Below are 7,281 nucleotides of genomic sequence, written 5' to 3'. Positions count from 1 at the left end.
TCAAGTTGCTTGTATAACTTGATATATCAAAATCCATGTAAGAAATACTCACGTTAGCTTGAATCATTATGTCAAGTTGCTTGTATTTTCTTACAACATTTTAAAGCTCAATGATGAAATCAAGCATTGTTACAAGACATCATATGAAGAATGGAAGTATCATTTTAGTTAGATGATTTTTAGATTAGCTCATTATTCATCTGCATTATAAGCATTCATTGTCAGTTACATTATAAGCATTTCATTTCATTCAAAGATCAACTGTCATAAATAAAGATTGAGTATACTTGGACAAACAAAAAAATTTTTGCATTGTAGGTGAATTCATCTTTAGAATCATTTAAATTATCATCATTCATTTCAATTAGTTGCATTTCAATCATTTCATTAGTTTGCACTCCATTAAGTGCATCTCATAATCATGTAGTATATTATCATTATTATTTTCATTAGGTTCATTATCATTGTAGTTCTTTTTATCCATTTAGGCCATTTAGTTGCATCTTTGCACTTAGATTCATTAATCATTAATTCCTCATATAATTGTTGCCAGTGTGTTGTCTCCTTCCCATCCTGAAATAGTGCTATGATGGTATCAGCTGAGAGAGTGCTAGATCCAACCTACTGAATGTGATCAAGAAGACCCTGAGTATCCTACTATCTCCCAGCAACCCTGTCTCTCTCTGTCATGTGTTTGTACCTATGCTCTTAGCTGATCTATCTGTTCTCTGAGACTATCCAAAGTATCTTTCTCTGACACATCCTGTTGAGGAACATGTGATAACTCAATGATGAATGAATAGTACCAAACTGGTACTGAGAGGGGGGGGGTGAATCAGTATAGGCAAAAACACACTCTTAAACTGGTTTGTCAGCAGACACTATGCATTGACAGACAAACAGTAACACCGGTCCTAAACCAGAGTACAACTGGCAAAACCCAGAATAACTGAGACAAGCATAAACCGGTTGACACTTATCTTCTCATATAATCTAACACTTCATTTCCATTTCACCCTAATGCATGAACAAGTAATCTACCATCAAAGATATACATATAAGCAACTAGATCAACATGATTCGCCGCTTGACAGAAAACAACATAGCATCACATGAAGAAGAGATCACACATGACACACATATTTTTCACATGGAAACCCAACTGGGAAAAACCATGGTGGGGATGAATACCCACAATCTTGTTTTTGAACTCTTTAGAAGTCCGCTCTATTAGGAGCCTTGTCCGGTTAAAGACTGATACAATAGGTTCTGTTAGGAACCGATCCTGTTAGGGATCACCCAGTTAAGGGATGGCTAGAATAATCAATTAAGGGTTAAACCCTGTTAAAGGTTACTTTGTTAGAGGATTTCAAGAACTCAATGGTTTTGAGTCACCCTGTTAAAGGATTTACAGCAAGCCGGTTAAAGCTACCCTATTAAGGGATTTCTCAACTGTTGAGGTGGTTAGAGATCAACAGGTATTACAATGATCTGGTAACAACACTCAATGCCAATGCAAATCCACTTAAGCTCCTCTTCACCTTCTGCATTTACACTCTGGAGGTATCACTTCTCTCCTTTGGTCTGGCAAGAATCACGTATCTCTTCTCTTGGATACACACACACAAATTTTGCCAACAACCCTAGAAAGAATCACAACATCAACCTTATAGGAAAAATAGATAGGTTGGTAGCATAAACCCTAAGCCTGTTAGGTTAAGGAATTCAAACAGTTCAATCCTAATCATTGAGCACACTGCATTAATCTCCATCATTCATTTTCCACCGATTTCATGGCAGTTGATAACCCATCACACATTATCACCATTTACAGACTTCGCACATTCCCGAGGTAGATAGGAACAATCTCCTTCATGCAAGATCCTTCACACGCACAAGGATGATGTGGCAACATGATTTGTTCTTTGTTACAATGCTAACTCATCACACAAAGTCATCGGTTGAGCCACATAGGCTTGAAGCACTTCAACCGGAAACCCTGAAGTTGAGACTACCAATCGGTAGTCATACAATGCTTCCATGTGCCGGTTCCCATAACCATATGCGGTTCACTATGAACAAACACACCACTTCACTTTCGCACAAATGTCGGTTCACAGTGTTATGTCGGTTCTCTTCTCTTCATCATATTGACATCAATGACAACACACAATGTCATTATGTCCTCATATCGGTTCACATTATGCCAACAACATGATCCTGAATCTCCTCATTCCACCTGTTGGAATCCCAACCCAAGTAGCTCTCAGAACCCATCATCTAATGAGAGGAACATGATCCTATGAATCCTCCTCCTCTCCACCATGAGCTGCAATAACCCTAGGGTCTAGCTGAATCTGACCAAAATCAATGCCTCTCCCACAACCCCCATCTAGTGCAATGCTCCTGCCTCCTCCTATAGAGGGTAATCCTCTCACTAATCTCATACCTGCCCTACCAGTGTCCCTCCCAATTTGTCTTACATCTCTCCCACCCATGGGAAGTGGTCTCCCAATCCTGCCAATCGGTCCAAAAGGTTCTCCATGGACTCTCAATCGACCTCCTATCCATCTGGGTCTCCTACAGCCTCCACCTCCATCTACACCCTCATCTCCCTCACCTCTATCCTTGTGAGAAACTCTAAGATCTCATCTCTATCTATGTCTCCTAATGATGGGATCATTTGAATCATCCTCCTCATCTCCTAAGATGGGAGGAGGGTCCGTTAGATTATTAATACTAGGAAAAGGGTGTGCAAGCATGTAATGAGCATAATCCGCAGTCACCCCAGGATCTAGAATGTGTAATCTCAAATCATAAGCCACCCTAGGAGTAGCCAGAAACTCTGCGTGTGCTATCTCAAAAGATAAATAAGGTCCCCAATCTCGCCTATCCTTGTACTCTTGTGCATATATAGTGACACCAATAGGCATGTGTTGAATGATAGCAAATTGTCTCAAAATGTGACTCATCAACTATCACTCAATAATGTATGGAGTATGACCAATCATATATCTACTCTACATAATATATGGTAATATCCATGCATCATCCACCCATGGCTCACAATTGATATAAGGTTTCCAAATGATGCTATCCAATGAATCTAGAACCCAATGCCAATACTCCATCTTACCCAGCTTATGCTAAGTAAGGATACTTGCATATAAATAGACATATGGCTACCTCTCACCATGAACTCTATGATGGATAGGCCAAGTAATAGCAATGTGCTCCCAACACCAGATATGTAAAACTGTGCATCCTGTACACAAACTAGCACTATCATCAAAAACAACCTGATGAAGATCATGATACAAATGAGAAAGCATGAAAACATCCCATGCATATCGCATCCAATGTTGCATCAAGAATCTCATCCCAACCAACAACAAAACCTTGAGATCTCTTGTCTAGATACATGAATCCACCAATCAAATATGCAAGAATCATTGGGAGATTCTCGTAGTACATGATCATATCCTCCCATAAGATCTCTCCTCTAGAAATGCTCTCATCACCAAATATGGCTTTGCAAGCCTCTGTCCCTCCACGATCCTGAAAAATCATACTAGACTAGCTCACTAGTCACGGGGATGTGAAGAATCTTGTAGACATCCTCAAGTGTCACACTAATCTCACTAGTGGGAAAGTGGAAAGTGTTATACTCGCTATGCCATCTCTCTGCTAAGGTAGTCAACAATCCTCTATTATGGGTAATATCAGGCATGTATAATAAGTGGCATAATCCACAGGCATCTATATGTCTAATCTCTGCCTATGTAAGCTCTGGCACTAAATGGTGCATGGCCGGGAATTTCTCCTGACACTGGAGAACATCGAGTTTCTCCTATTTAACAAGAGAATTTAATCTCTATCAATCATTAATCATCTATCTATCAAATCAAAGTGATCAGTAATCTATCACATCAACAATTGATAAATCTTTTCAATGAAGCAAATCAGGCTATGAAATCAACCTAAAACTATCAATCATGATTTTCTATCAATCAATGAGTTCAATCAAACTCTGCTAGGCTCTTCATCAGAAATTGAATCGATCTCTTAGAGATAATCTATCAATCTACCAATCAAATCAATCAATCGTTTATCCTATCAATCAACATTATCAAAATTTCTATCAATGAAGACATCAATTGAATACCTATCAATCACATTTGCACATCAAAATGCCTAAATCAAATCATCTCAAAGAATTTTAATATGAACAAAATCAAACAAATTCATCTAAAGAAAAAGCGCTAACCTTTTTAACAAAAGCGCTATTCTATTAAACACAGGCGCTAAATCATTTCAAAGCGCTAAACTTTTCAACATATACGCTAACCGACAAGTCAAAAGCGTTAAATCAATCAAAAGCGCAAACCCTTTTTACATTTGCGTGAACACATAAAACAAAAATGTGAATTCTACAAAAGCGCTAACATCCCAAGAAAAAGTGATAACCAATCAAACAAATGCGCTAACTTAACAAAAGTGGAAATCTACAAAGCAAAAGCGCAAACCAATAAAGTAGAAGTGCTAACACGCAAAATCAAAAATCAGAAAATTCAAAACACAACCTAAAACGTGTTGAAAAGCAAGGAAATTAGTACGGAAAGTTGAAAACAAGATTGGATAAGGTACATATCGGATAACCATACTCAGGAGGTCGTTGATATCGTCGAACGCATTCAAATTGATGGTTCTCGAACAGAATCACCATTTTGCTAGCTCGCCAAGACAATTCTTTTCACTCCACAAGCTGACAAGGATGCAAATGAGAATAAAATTAACCTAGGTTAATTTTATAATTACCATTTGGAAGGGTAATTAATGCTTTTGAATGGGGCAATTTTATTTATTTTTCACAAATGAATTTAATTGAAGGACCTTTTCAATTATCATGAGATTAATCATTTAAAATTTTCAAACAATTTCACGATCAATCTCCCTAGGGGGCACACAATCAGGATTTTTATCTCCATCAAGCACACTATCAAGACTTGATTTAATCTTTGAAATAATGTTGTCTCGACATCATTTGAAAGAGGGGCAAAATGTATATACATAAAAATGGCTATGAGCGATTAAATAAATATTTTATATTTATTTAATTATTATTCTTCTATTAAATAGTCAATTTGAAAAGATTAATTTATTTAATTCATTTCCTGTCTTTCTATTAATTATTTTAATTAAAATATTTTATTAATTAATTCATTTATTCTTTTCTTCAAATCAATTAATTAAATATCTAAATATTTAATAATTCCTCTAATCAATTAAATATCTAATATTTAATGATTATTCTTCTATCCTATAGTCTCAAATATTAAATAATTTCTTAATTATTTAATCCCTTTTCCAACTCATCTTCCATCTCCACTTCATCTTTCCTTTGCCAACTCATCCATCATGTGGGGAAATTAATTCAACAAAATTAAAATAAATAAAATATTTATTAGTCACTTATCTCCAACTTCCAAAATAAATGAAATATTGTGTACGTACACATATTTCTTAACCTTCTTCTATATTCTCTCCAACATCCCTACATCTTAGGAAGGACTTGATTCCACTTGTCCTCTCATGCTTAAATCTTCTCCAACCATCCCTAGATTCCCTTAGTCAGCAACCCGGTCAAGGTGAGATGAGTGAAACTTGTCTTCTCCTTCCCCCTTTCTCTCAATCTTAACCTTTTCTCATAGCCATCCAAATTTGCAGATCTGATCATGATCGTTGATCCAGGACACATCATCTTATCTTTTCAAAAGTCTATAAAAGTAGGAGTTTGAGTTGAGAAAGAGTTAGTCTTCAAGTTAACAATTTGAGTAAAAACTTATGCATCTGTGAGTTTTATCTTGAAGCAATTAGCAATTTAGAATTTCTCATTTAGCATAATCATTTAGCTTCAAATCATTTGCATTGCATATCATAGTATTAGTGAACTATCAATTATCAGTCCACTCTTCATATGCCATCTTGGAAGCTACTAGTGCTTGTCTGAGAGCAAATCATCTGCAGCCAGGACTAGTGGAGTTAGGACACAATGAGACTTAAATCATGAAGGTAATAATAGTGTTTTTATTTTATATCAATTTCTTGTAGTTTCATTGGTTGAGTTTGGATTTCGTGTAGCATTTTCCTTTGTATTTTGTGAAACTAATATGTTGTAAGTAGTATTCTGATGATGAAATTCAAGTCAACATATTTGACAAACTATTTCTCGCAATCCAAGATGCATATGATCGATCTATTTGAACCTATAGGGTCATGTGAGGCTCATCTATAATGACCTATCTTGAGTTTTGATACTTGCAGCCATGTTCAAATGGTAGCATTTTTTCACCTGCTGCAAAAACCGTCAGTGGCATGCAATGAAAAGTTGCAAGATAGGCTAGATTTAATTCCGTTTGTCATGGGCACAAACCAACATCATGAGTGTGTTCAAGTGGGTAGGTTTATGCTAGGCATTCTCCTATTGTGCCTCCCAATGCGTCGAAACGTTGAAAGCAATAACCTACCGACGTGATCTCTCAAGTGCCTGAGTCCAAATAATTGTCAAACTTTTACAGACTATTTCTTGCAATCTAGGATGCATATGATCAATCTGTTTGAACCTATAGGGTCATGTGAGGCTCGTCTACAATGACATATCTTGGTTATCTTCTTGGTCATTGCAAAATTCTTGTCAGTCGTTTCTAATCCTGCTGCTATCATTGTGCCCTCTACAAGCCCATTCCTAACAAACTATTCTAATATGAGGGTGAAATGGAATAGAGAGAAAGAGGGAGAAGGAAGGAAAGCAATAAATTTATAGCTCTCCTCCATTCTCACTTTGTCTCTCCAAAGGGTGTTTCTCTTGTCCGAGCTAAAAAGAGGCCTTTTTCTCTTCTGGCCTACTTCAAACAATCCAAATGCCTAATTTTTGCTCTACTCCCTAAATCCCCAATAGGAGAAATTTGTGCAAACCCAATCTCTCTAATTGCAAACCCACCATAGGAAAAGCCAAAAATCAAACTTCCAAACGTGGCTTATCTCAATGCCAAAACCAACCTGTCTTATCATATCACATAAACTCAAAACCCTTAAGATATTCAAAACATAGTCAAATATATTCAAAAAATAGTCACAAAACATAGTCACATATATTAAAAAAATGTTTTACAAATCATCTCATGGGATTTTATACAAAATTTGGCATTTAAATATGTGCGAATCAACTCATCGTCATTTAAATATACAAAATTGGGCATCTAAATATGTACAAATCAGCTC

This window comes from Cryptomeria japonica, chromosome 9 (genome assembly GCF_030272615.1).
Source record: "Cryptomeria japonica chromosome 9, Sugi_1.0, whole genome shotgun sequence".
NCBI lineage: Eukaryota > Viridiplantae > Streptophyta > Pinopsida > Cupressales > Cupressaceae > Cryptomeria > Cryptomeria japonica.
The sequence above is the reverse complement of the archived record's forward strand: the minus strand, read 5'-3'. Positions refer to the sequence as shown.